Source organism: Natator depressus, chromosome 5 (genome assembly GCF_965152275.1).
Source record: "Natator depressus isolate rNatDep1 chromosome 5, rNatDep2.hap1, whole genome shotgun sequence".
Taxonomy (NCBI): domain Eukaryota; kingdom Metazoa; phylum Chordata; order Testudines; family Cheloniidae; genus Natator; species Natator depressus.
This window is the reverse complement of record NC_134238.1, coordinates 16,532,252-16,544,974: the sequence shown is the minus strand read 5'-3', so window position 1 is coordinate 16,544,974 and position 12,723 is coordinate 16,532,252. Positions and strand designations below refer to the sequence as shown.

Sequence of the window (12,723 nt, the reverse complement as noted above, 5' to 3'; positions counted from 1 at the left end):
TGGCTGTAGACAATGGATCGTGTGGTGTTGTCTGGGTGAAAGCTGGAGGCACGTAGGTAGGAATAGCGGTCAGTAGGTTTCCAACGCATTATCAAGGATCTACAACCTATCCTGAAGGACGACCCGGAGCCGCTCTAGGTAAACGCTGGGAGGGGGTGGGGGAGGGGAGCTGGCGGGCCGCAGAAAATAACCCCGAGTGTTTGAGACTCCTGGCTTAACATCTGCTGTGAGCATGAAGCTTTAAAATAATTCATTTGGATAATATGGGCTGAGAAAAAAAGTGCTTTTAACACAGTATTGCACATAACTACAAAATTCTAAGAATATGTCTACACTTAAAATACTATGGTGGCACAACTGCAGCCACACCGCTATAGCACTTGACTACAGATTCTCCCATCACTGTAGTTAAATCCATCTCCCCAAGAGGTGGTAGCTAAACTGATGCAAAAATTCTTCTGTCAACCTAGCACTGTCTACACCGGGGCTTAGATCAGCACAGCAACATCAACTCCCCTGAGAGCTGTAAAGTTTTCAGTGTAGATCAGCCCTAAATAGAAGCTATATAAAGTTAGCAACCCTACGAGATACTAAATATGCTTAAGTTATGGAATTCAAAACTCAACTTTAACAGGTCTGCATTTGTAAAAAGAAAGAAGTGTAACAACTAGTGTTTTATACAATATCTACAAACGTACTGTATCAAGTAAGGAAAAAATATTTTTGGGAGCCAATTAGATTTGGGAAACAATAGCTAAGTACTTAAAATACAGATTGAAAAAACAGCTAACCAATATACTACTGTCCCACTGAAAAATTTATTACTAGCCAATTCTTCAAAAACCTTCCTTAAAAGTCAAACTGAACTGAAAATTCCACTGTCACACTTCTCTCCACCCGAATGAACGAAACACTACTCAGGACTACACTGAGGTAGTGAAGGGTGATATATCCTTTTAAACTAGGCAAAGAAATTCAAAGCAGGAGGCAGCTGTTTAAAATTAACAATGGTAGGCAAGTGCCACGTGCCTCCTCATTTTCATACCTGTGGATACTTCTGCCAAAAAAAGGTTATCTGAACAAGAAAGATATAATTTGCAAGCATTTAGGTCCATCTACAATGGAAATTATATTGCCTATAATTAAAATGCTAGTAATGATTTGTGTGTTATTGACATTACTGAGTGTCTACATTGCAGTGCTGTTTCACTTCCATTATCCTCATGTCCACACAAAGCTGGTGCAAGCAAAATGTCCATTGGGAACCAATTCCCAGAACAACTGCTGTGCTATATACCTGATAATAGCAGCCATTTCCATAAGATCACCCCAAAATGGAGGCCAAGCCAAGCACTCAGAGGTAGGATTTTCTGTGTGAATTACTGAAAAATTCATTGCCAGTCAAGTTGCGAGGCCCAGAAAAGGAGTCCAATTTATGCAGATGGGGTGCTTCTGGTCAGCTTGACCACAGGACAGTGAAATACAAAAAGCAACCCAGAGAACACCCAAAGGAGTGAACAGTGATGGGAAAATTAGTATTCCAGCTAGTCTGACAGTATTCCTTATCTACGGTAGGAAGGTAATACTACAAGCTAGCCTGGGCGAAGAACAAGTGTTTAGACTTGCTCAAAGCAGGAACAAAAAAAATGGTATGAGGCCTTTTGAATACTGGCAGCAAATCTCCGTGCAGCACGCTGCGCATTTAAGAGAGAGTTATTTAATATACCAAAATTCTCCAGCATAAATGCCCTTGAGCTCCCGGCCGGGAAGGCTAGCCCCCAGTCCCTCCCCTGCTGTCCCCCCTCCCCTGCAGCCTCAGCTCACTGTGCTGCCAGTGCTCTGGGCAGCGGGGCTGCAACCTTCTGCCGAGCAACATGGTGGTGTGGCTGACTCCACCCGGCTTGGCTGCCAGTCCTGCTGCTCTGAGCAGCATGGTAAGGGAACGGGGGGAGCTGGATAAGGGGCAGGGGGTCCCGGGGGGCAGTCAGGGGACAGGGAACAGGGGAGGGTTGGATAGGTGTGGTAGTCCCAGGGGGACCTGGGGTGTGGAGAGGGGGCGGGGCAGTCAGGGGACAGGGAGCAGGGGGGGTTGGATAGGGGGTGGGGTCCCAGGAGGGCAGTTAGGGGTGGGGGGGTCCCGGGAGAGGGGCAGTCAGGGGGCAGGAAGTGGGAGGGAGCGGATAGGGGTGGGGGCCAGGCTGTTTAGGGAGGCACAGCCTTCCCTACCTGGCCCTCCATACAGTTTCGGAAGCCCGATGTGGCCCTCAGGCCAAAGGGTTTGTCCACCCCTGCCTCAGAATTATCAAGAAGTTTCAACAAAGGAAGCCCCTTGACATATCCTGTGGTCAAAGGGGGGGTGGGGAGGAGGGAGTATTTGTGCCTCTGTCTTTTTCATTCTGAAGAGGGCATGAAAGGTTTGGTTTAGTTTTTAAACAAACTTTTTCTGCTTTGATGTTAGCAATATTAGGATATGATTTCCATGCTTTTACTGAAGGACTCCTCAGAGAAGAACTGAAGTGTGAGCTTACACCCTCAGCTGAAGTACAGGAGTGTTGAAATTAAAAACAAACAAAAACTACCCCACGCATATGAAAAAGCCAAAAACAATGTTTTAAATTATGACAAAAAAATCCCTCCCGCCCAACCTCAACCTCTCTTTCATTGTCACAAACCTACTAATTTGCCAGTGCTTGATTAATTTGCTTAATTTGCTTGCTTAATTTGCCAGTGCTTATACACCTGTAAAATCTAAAAATCTTTCAAGTTCTTCTTCATATATCAAAAAGGAAGCAAAAATAGGCACTTTCTGCCTTGACAGGTGACCTTTAACACTTTTTACAAAAATACAACCCACAAACATTTTGTCAGACTTGGTTTTAAAAAGCTGAACATTATGCCTGTCAGATACTAGAAATCAGCCATACTACATAACTGTGAAGGCAGGACAAGCTATTGTTTGGCCCAAAGCGACAGAAGGAAGAACGTGCTCTTGGTGAAGGAAAACTAGATTATATTAAGGATAGAAATGAGAAGCTAAGGAAGGATGCAACAGAAGTAGATACATGTTATCAACAGTCCAACAAATGTCTTTGGGCAAGATGGTAGACTCAGGGCCAATATTCATACATCACACAACTGATTTACACTAGCGGTTAAGCCAATCACATCAGTGTAGAGGTCAATTTAATCAAGAAACAAACCCAAAATATTAAATATGACCATTTAAAATACCACTGGATAATTGCCCTAAGGTGTGGGCAAACAGCCACAAGGTTCCCCCACTTCATTACTATTTATTATAACTGACAGCATCCACAGTATGCTAGGTGTTTTCTAAACAAATGAAGACATGGTGCCTGCCCAAAGAGTTTACATGTTTTTAAGACAAACAGACCGAAGAGAGAAAGGTTTGGGTAAAAGGGAAATAATATTAAAGTAAAGCAAACAAGATGTAATTGATAATGCCTGGGTAAGAAAAATTTTAATTGAAATATATATTATTTCAAAGTTACTACAATCTTCTCATAATCAGACTATTAGTTTCTGTAGGCATGACAGCCAAAACGAGTCTTCAGGAGAGATCAGAGTTCTGCACGGCTACCACCCCTTCTGATCAGGTCAGGAAAAGTCCAAAGATGCTTGTGGGAGAAGCAGACAAACATCACATAAAGACTGGCACCGTGTGGGCTGCTAGCAAATATAGACATGAACAGAGTTAATAGTGGATAAAAAGGGAGAGATGGACTTATGAAAACATGTGCAAGAAGCTTAAATTCAATGTAGTTGTGGTGGTGCACAATGCACTTGCATATGAACCAAAAGAAAAAACAAAGGTTTCATATTTGTTCAATACTGTATGACAAACTTGGGACTCTAACTTTTGGTTTTGACAAGTTGAGGGACTTAAATGGTGAAAAGAGAAGAGGGGTTACTTGTTTTTCCCCAACAGTTGGTTCAAATGGAAGAAAATGCTTCACATTAGCTTGTGCATTTAACATTAGAACTCTTCCAAGGAAGAAATACTAGGTAAGCACTAGATTTTTTAATGGCAAGTGTACAACATTAATGTGATACAAAAGTTGAAGGTTTAACCCTAAAAATGTAATGTGACTATTATCAGTTCTTTTACCAGTATACAATTTAAACGTAAAATATAAAAAGATAGTGCTCATCTCTCAAGATTGCCAAAGTATCACTAGCAGATATTCTTAAAACAGAGCCAACAATGAAAAAAAACCCAAGATCAGAAGGGGCAGAGTGAAGGCAGGAAGACAGCCATATGCTGATCTAGATCCATTCACAGAAATGAATAGTAACAGTATATGAGCTAAAGTCTGAAACAGTTAGAACCCAAATCAAATTCTTATATTTTCAATGTAATGGCCAACAGCCAGGAAGATGCATGTTTAGCTGTCTCAGAGGAGGTAATTCATCCCCTGTAAATGCTGCCAAATTGAATAACTGTCTCATAACATCGCTAACATTGAAACAGATTTCTGATTAAGCCAAGGTGAGAAAGCTGCAGCGAGACTAGACTGAACAGTATTTTTTTTTTTTTTGGTTCTCAGATAATTATTTCATCCTAAAGTATACATTTCTAACTAAAGCATAATTTAATGGCATTTTTAAAGCTTTAGATAGGTGCCTAGGAGCCCAGTTGCATCTAAATACCTTTTAAAAATCTGGCCCAAAGTTCTTGTCTTATTTCTGGAAGCAAGATTTCAATCCACTGAGGTCTCAGATAAATGATCACTCTCCACATTACAAATTGACTGAAAGGGTTTGCCATAAATGGCAGTCTAATCTCTTGAACTAAATGTGCAACACCACAAATTAGTTTTCCCTCCTGCTCTGTTATAGATGAAAAAAACCTGTTATACCAGAAAAAATTATTAAATAACAATCTTCTCAATATTAATATAGATTCAAAGGTAATGTACAATCTGACATTGGACTTCAACAGCTGCAGCTTCCCCCCCCCCTCCCACCCCAAGCTAGGTGCTAAAGAAATGATCTGTACCTTGGAATATCAGACAAAGCTCCTGTGGCACAGCTAATACAGTTGTATTTAGCTCAGTAAACGAATGGGTTAGTGTTCTCAATTCAACCATAGTGCAGAAGTGATATATTTTATGACATACATTTGAGTGCCCCCCCCCAAGCCTCCAACCAACCAAAATGAAAAGGATCGAAAACACAATGCTTACAATGTAGCCAGTCGTAACTATGAAAACCTTAGCTTTTTATTTCCTGATGTCTGAGCCTTTAAATTAGGAACCTTAAATTGAGGTTCTCCTCTGAAAAATTACTTTGTAAAAAGGCAATTCCAGAGTTCCATTCTGATGTGTTTCAATCATATCCTAATCAAGTACTTTCATACCTGACCAGGGGTCTAAACATTAATCTGTGTTCTTTCCTTGTATATAACCATCAATTATAAAGGACCTTTAGCCCAAATTACAACCGTGACAATTTCACAGACTGAGAAAAATCCTATTGTCCAGCAGCCTGAGACAAGCAGAAATACTATAAGCATCAGGTTTTCTGCCTGCCAGACAAGGAAAGAGAGGTAAACTGAGCATCAGGCACAGCAGCATTAAGGCGCCAGCGAAAAGGGTGGTTGAAGGGGCTGTGTGTGTGACTACAGCAAAAAGTACTGATCTCTCTATAAATAGAGAGAGGAGGAGGGGCTGAGCAGAGTGACTGAACTAAACTCCCAGATGTTAAGGGATTGGGCCTAGTTGATGTCAGCTACAAAAGTAATGCCCTCGAAGAAGTGTACTGCTAAGCATAGCTGAGGCAGAGTCCTTGCTTGAACGTGCTATCTGTCAGTGCTCTGAATAGAGAGATCTGTTGTGACTGGGTTTGAGATTTTCAGCTACAGATAGATTGCCTATGATTGAACTATTTATCCTTTGACAAGAAGGCCAGCAGAAGTTTATTTTTCCAGCCAACCTATAGCAGGCTGTGTATCAAGTTTTAGAGCTTTGCAAACTGGGACATTTTAGCAGCAGCTGCAACTGAAAGATAGTTTGATTTGATTTAAGAGGGAGAATAAAGATTGCAAGCTGTTGGCCACAAAAGTTAGAAAGTTTGAAGACTATTATTTTGTCAGGAAGACAAGCAACATTTTAACTTATCAACCAAGCTAAAATACACAATTTGATAACCAGCTGCTGTATCAAAAAACAAATTGATTTTAGCGGGGAAGATGGTTTATTACTTTGACCTGATCTACACTGGGCGGGTGGTGGTGGGGGGGGGGGATCGACCTAAGTTACACAACTTCAGCTACGTCATTCATGTAGCTGAAGTCGACGTACTTAGATCTACTTACCGTGGTGTCTTCATTGCGTAAGTAGACGGCCGACGCTCTCCCATTGACTCTGCCTGCACCTTTTGCCCTGGTGGAGTACTGGAGTTGACAGGAGAGCGTTCGGCAGTCGATTTATCGCGTCTAGACTAGATGCGATAAATCGACCCCCGCTGGATCAATCGCTGCCCGTCAATCCAGCAGGCAATGTAGACAAGCCCTTTGATACTATCTTTGCAGATGGTGTGCAAGCCAAGTTTCAACTGGATACACCTCGTGTTATTGTGCACTGAATCATCCAGAGCTTCCTATTCGAGATTTTAAAATAGGTTAACTTTAGGTTTAGAAGATTTCAAAATGAATTCAAACATTTTCAAATTTTACTATAAAAAGATTACAACTTCGGGCTCTTACTGATGCCTTTCAGGCAACTGGGAGGTATATGGAGATATTCACCATGTACAGTACACTGTGTTTCTGCTCGGGCTACAGAACTGAAGGCAATGATAAAAAAAGTCATCATTTGATCATCAGCCACTTGATCTGTTTCTATAATACATTCTAAGACAAGCACATTAGTGGACACAATATACTTCATGACAGATTTCACCACTGTGACCGAAGACTAACATTTTAAGGAGACAATCTCTTATTGTTCGAGGCTTTACAAAAACTATATATTTTGTAATTTAACATTTATATTGCAGGAGCACCCAGAGGCCACAACAGGGTTGGACTCCACTGTGACGTACATCATCAAACAGACACAAACTTACAATCTAATATCTAGAGTGTACTATGATGGAACTTTCAACGATGAAAAAAATTCCCAGAATTGATGCCCAAAAATGTATCTTCAGGGATGGCAAATTTGCATGGGTAAATATTTCTGGTCCTTTAGAAACAAAGCTGGAAGGAAAAAATAAAATTATTTTCAACTTCCAACGGACATATTATTTATTTGTAGCAGCTGGTTATCAAACTTTCCATTTTAACTGGTTATAATGTTAGTTTCATGGTCTTCTACTACTGCAGTGGTAGAATGAGAGTTTCCACAATAAACTTAATAAAGTGAAGCCCACAAATAAATATGCAACAAAGCACCCTTTATGTCTTGGTGCAGATATACCCAAAGGCCCCAAGTGTGGATGCTTTCCCAACCACATCAAATTCTCTCTACTTGCCTAAATGAGGAACAACAAAGAGCAGATTTGTAGATACTGGCACAATCAGCACACAATAGCAACAGCAAGCAGTACTACTATAGCACTAGACTGGCATGGCTACATATGACAAGCAGTAGATGGATGTTATCCATAATATTCTTTAGGCATTAGAATTTTTCTTCAATGTGAATTAAGTTAAACAACATCAATTCTGACTGTCTCACTGATGGTGGTGGCGGAAATTGCATATTCACTTATACTAAAGCAAGGACAACACAAAAGAAAATAAACAAACTTTTGCACTATTGTATCAAACACAATAAGAGGAACTCAGAGAAATGCTTTGAGACAAATTCCAGTAGCAATAATATTTCATCTTAATTTAACTAACAGAAAACGACAGTTCAAAAATTCAGAGCGCCTCTTTTTCTTGTGGAACAACAAAATCTGAAATCTTAACTGCCTTTAGAGAGTTTATCTGTTTGTTTTTCTCAGTCTCCACCTGTGCTCACCTATTACTTTCAATAACATTTTACAAGTGTAACAGATTGGCCCTGTAACTGGAACACAGTAAACCTTTCTACTGATGATATGCAAGGATCTAGCTTAGCTGTGCTACTTCTGCAAGGTTAGCAGACATAGTGGACAAAAAACTACCAACCCTCACTCTGTCACCTAAGATAACAGCTATGAATCAAATACATATATGGAAAAGATTTGATGAATAGGTACCATGTTTATATAGTCTTTTTCAGACTAGAATCACATTTTAAAGTTATATTAATCTAAGTTTTTGTGTTTCAATTTCCCCTCCCCTCCAGCCAGCCATTATTCTTAAGGACTTGTAAAGGCCAAATAAACTCCAATTTGTACTACATACAACAGCCTGACTTTGTCAGGGAAGGAAGATGATCACTAGAGCCCTACCAATTCACAGCCATGAAAAAGGTGTCATGGGCCGTGAAATCTGGTGTCCCCAACCCATGGTCTTTTGTGTACTTTTACCCTATATTATTCAGATTTCATGGGAAGACCAGCATTTCTCAAAATGGGGCTCCCTACCCAACGGGGGTGGGGGTGGGAGTCACAAGCTTATTGTAGGGGGATCACCTTCTGCGCAGCCTTCAGAGCTGGGTGGCCGGAGAGTGGTGGCTGCTGGCCAGGTGCCCAGCTCTGAAGGAAGTGCTCTGCCAGCAGCAGCGGCGCAGAGGTAAGGGTGACAATACCATACCAGGCCACCCTTACCTCTGTGCTGCTGCCTTCAGAGTTGGGTCAGGACCCCTACAGTTCCAACACTGTCAAATTTCAGATCTAAAATACCTTAAATCATTAAATTTATTATTTTTAAATTCCTATGACCATAAAATTGACCAAAATGGACCAGAAATTTGGTAGGGCCCTAATGATCACACATAATGCTGGGGCGCTGCATATTCCTCTGGGCTGCCATTCAACTTGGATTCGTTTCAAAGACCTACATCTAATCTTTTAGACCCTCAATGAGCTAGGACCAGACTGTCTTAAGTTCCAAGTGTAGACAAAGCCTATGTCAGTATAACTACCTTGCTCCGGGGCATAGACATTCCACACCCGTGAGCAATGTAGTTATACGAACCTAACCCCACCATTTAGGCAGCGCTATGTCAATGGGAGGGCTTCCCCCACTGACATAGCTACCGCCTCTTGGTGAGGTGGAGTACCTACTCTGACAGGAGAAGCTCTCCTGTTGGTGTAAACAGCATCTTCACTAAGAGCTATAATGGCACAGCTACACTGTAAGTGTAGACAAGCCCTTAGAAACACAGATGGAGAGGCTGACACTCAGACATCTGTGTTCACAAGGAATGCTACCACTGACAGAGTCAAATAAAAGTTTCCCCAAGCCTGTAGTTCATGGGGTGACCGGTTAAGGCTTGTCAGTTTCATAGCCAACCGTATACAAGGGAGTGATGGGGCCAGCATTGCATCCAACTGCCTTTGATAGGCCCTAACACAAAGGCTCAGGTACCTATGTTGCAACCGGGTGAACTAGAAGTTGCCTTTCAGTGTGAAATCAATCAAGACTTGAACCCATGACCTTCAGGATTGTAGCTGAGCACATTACCTGCTCCACCATCACACCTCTATCTCACTCTCTCTCACTGACGGAGGCCAGAGTGAGAATTTCAGGAGCCGAGGAAAGGACATGCTTAGCAGAGGGCCTTAAGATGTAGAACTCCTTAACACAGAACAAAGGAAGCCCAAAGCAGACGGTTTTCAGAGCACAATACAAACCCACCTTTTTGCAAAAGCCTTCCTTCAATAAGGATTGAACAATAACCTGGCAAAAATCTCATAAATAGAAAAAATAATGCTGACTGAACCAAACAACAGAAGGAAGAGTAAACTCTTATGGACAGATTTAGTGTAATTTTATATTTTTATTTAATGCCTTGATACCATAGCCATGGGTACTTGGCTAATGTGCGTTCTGTACTGAAAAGTGCACAGGGATAGTTTTTTTTTTTTTTTTTTTTTAAATCTTCACCTCTGTGGTGAGACCAAGCATGGAAAATTCCAGCCCCAAAAGAATTTTTCAGAATACGTGCAGTACTTTTGAAACTCTTTGCAGTCAGGTCCGTTGCTCTGCTCCACAATATGCAGATATTTCTCAACATCTGTTGTGTTATTTCTTGTATAAAGTAAATTGAATTAAACCTATCCACTTATAAAACTGATTCTAGATGTTGATCAGTTTCAGGGACATTTGTACTGATTTCTTTAGAGCTTTGCTCTGTGCATGAATACTGTTTTTAATAAATACATATACATGCCTGTAAGACAAAGAAATCAAAAATCAAAATAGGTTCATGACTGTAAAGTGGAAGAAAGCCTTGTTCCAACAATCATCTAGCCAAAACAAGATGATGGCCAGAAGGAGGGTAAGAACGATAAGCTGTCTCCCTTTTCATTACATTAATTTTGTAGTTTAGTATAACTATTTATAAATAGAATAGTCAGACTTTGAAAACAACTTTACCTAGTTTACAGGGACCCATACACACAAAAAGAATGGACTGGGGATTAGGATTTTATGTTAAAAAACACACAAGGATCCTAGTATGCTTAATATCTTCAAAGCATAAAGGCCTCTGGGCACCTTAAAAGTAAACTAAAATATGATTTAGAATAAAAGAAAACAAGATGTGTTCAATCTCAGAGCCAGAAACCAAACATGATAAAACCCCAAATAAACAAAAAAATCCATACACCACGTTTTAGAAGTGTAACTAGAGCTGTGGGCCACAGTATCAAAGAATAGAGTGGCAGGAAAGGCACTTCAATAATGAGAATGGTGGAAGAGCTTAACTGGGGACAGACTGATCAACAGGAGACTCAAGAAAAGAAACCTTCTATGCCACTGGGGGGGGGGGGGGGTAAGGGAGCTGGGGAATGGAGCAGAGTGCAGCACAAGCTGGGCACCCTCCTACAACAGGGGGAGCTCAGAGAGAGGAGCCTAATAAGTGGGGCAAGAAAATGGGGGGGACGACTTGTAAACTGGAGGGAGCGGAGGAGGGAAAAGGGAGCAAGCAGGGAGGAAGGATGCTCTCCTAACGCCCCAATCCTGCAGTGGGATCAGCACCAGGACCTAGGTGTGGGTGCAAGGGTCCCCTGGCCGCAGTCCTGGGAACTCCGCACAAGGGGGGCGGCGCGTTACTGCTGGGTGGCGCCCCAGGGGCTCTCCCCTCCCGCCAAAGGGGGAACCCTGGGGAGGGCCACGCCGCAGCAGGCAGAAGAGACCTCGGGGGGAGGCTGAAGAGCGCCCCTTCCCCACGCGGGGGCGCGCACCCACCCCAGGACAAGCAGCCACAGGGCGCAGAAAGCCTCCGAGCGAGGGGTGGGGAGGGGGGACCCGAGGGGGACCCGCGCTACCTCGGAGCGGGGGCGGGGAGCACTTTCAAGGGGGAGGCGGTGTCTGATTGGTCACAACCCGGGGCGGGCGTTACCTGGGCTCTCCAGGCTCGGCTGGGCCGCGGCGGGCCCGAGCCCCCCCTGCTCCCCCCGCCCCGGTGCGGCGGCCCCTGGTGCGCCTCCTCCTTAGCCAGGGGCCAGGCCCTCGGGCGGCGCGGCCGGTCTCCTCAGGACGGCCCCGGCTGGGTGGGGAGGAGGCGCTCACGGGCCTCCGGAGCGGGGGGGGAAGGATCCAGCCGCCCCGTTACCGCCGCCTCCGCCGTGTTGTTGTTGCAGCTGCTGCCGCTCCGCCGCCGCCGCCGACACGTCCAGCTGCCTCCGCGCATGCGCAACATCCGGGCAACCCCGCCACAGCAGGGAGTCCCCCTCCTGCTTCCACCATCACTCCGGAGCGCTTGTATTTTTTGCGCATGCGCCTAGAGGCAACCACCGTCTCTAAGGTCGCAAAGCGCCAGATAACATTTCCATGCAGGCGGGCGGGTGCTTTTTTTGTATGGGTGCAATTTTAATCTTGTGGTTTTTGTCCCCGCCGTACGGGGAAAAAGTGAATTTTCTTTCCAATCTCCTTTGGCTTTTCCCGTTCTCAGGGGCCCAGAACTCTGAGCAGTTATTGGGGCACCTTTCTGACTCCTGTTGCTGGGGGGGATTGTTAGCTGCTGTAGGGGGGGCATCATGTCTGTGTGGCAGCTACTGCTCTGTTTCTGTATCTGGGGGGACCAGCCTGTGGAGCTGGGGTGCTGAGGGAAAATCAGCGTGTCTGCTCTTATTTCACACCCATAGGGGAGAGAGGACAGAGACCACCATTTGCCTGAATTGGCAGGAGGGGAGATAGATTAACTGGGGGGCTGGGCCAGCACCTTGCAAACTGGTCCAGACACATCCTCTCATGCTCAGGCCGGCAGAGCTAAACAGGGGGTGGGTCAAGCAGTTGTTGGGGATCATTGGTGCCATCCTGCACAGCAGGGCATGATGTCAGTCCAAGGCAGCAGCGAAACTACATACACCCACCTTCAGCTGGAAATTTAAAAGCCTGAAATTCTTCTCGTGCTGCAATCCTTCAACCCCTTTCTCTCCTCCCTCTCTCCACTCATCCCCCATCTCAGCTTGCTTTTGCCATTTGACTCAATAAAGTCTACAGCAAATTAACGTTTTTAAGTCAAGGAAAATGGTATATCCTGGCTACTTTAAAGATATGTAGGTAATGACAGGTCACAAGAACTGCCTTCAGTGTAGTCTCCCTAAACAGGATAGAGCTCTCTGGTTTTGTCTGGTTTCAGAGTAGCAGCCGTGTTA

At 43.8% G+C, this 12,723-nt stretch overlaps 1 protein-coding gene across 1 annotated transcript in view; it reads right to left on the bottom strand.

Annotated features, from left to right (window-relative positions):
- The window catches only part of SMAD4 (SMAD family member 4), a 30,752-nt gene extending 19,196 nt beyond the window's left edge, over positions 1-11,556 (bottom strand). The window contains exon 1 of the mRNA XM_074952365.1: positions 11,466-11,556. The gene's annotated coding sequence lies outside the window, so the exon portion shown is untranslated. The remainder of the gene's footprint in view (positions 1-11,465) is intronic.
- Positions 11,557-12,723: the final 1,167 nt, after the last annotated feature.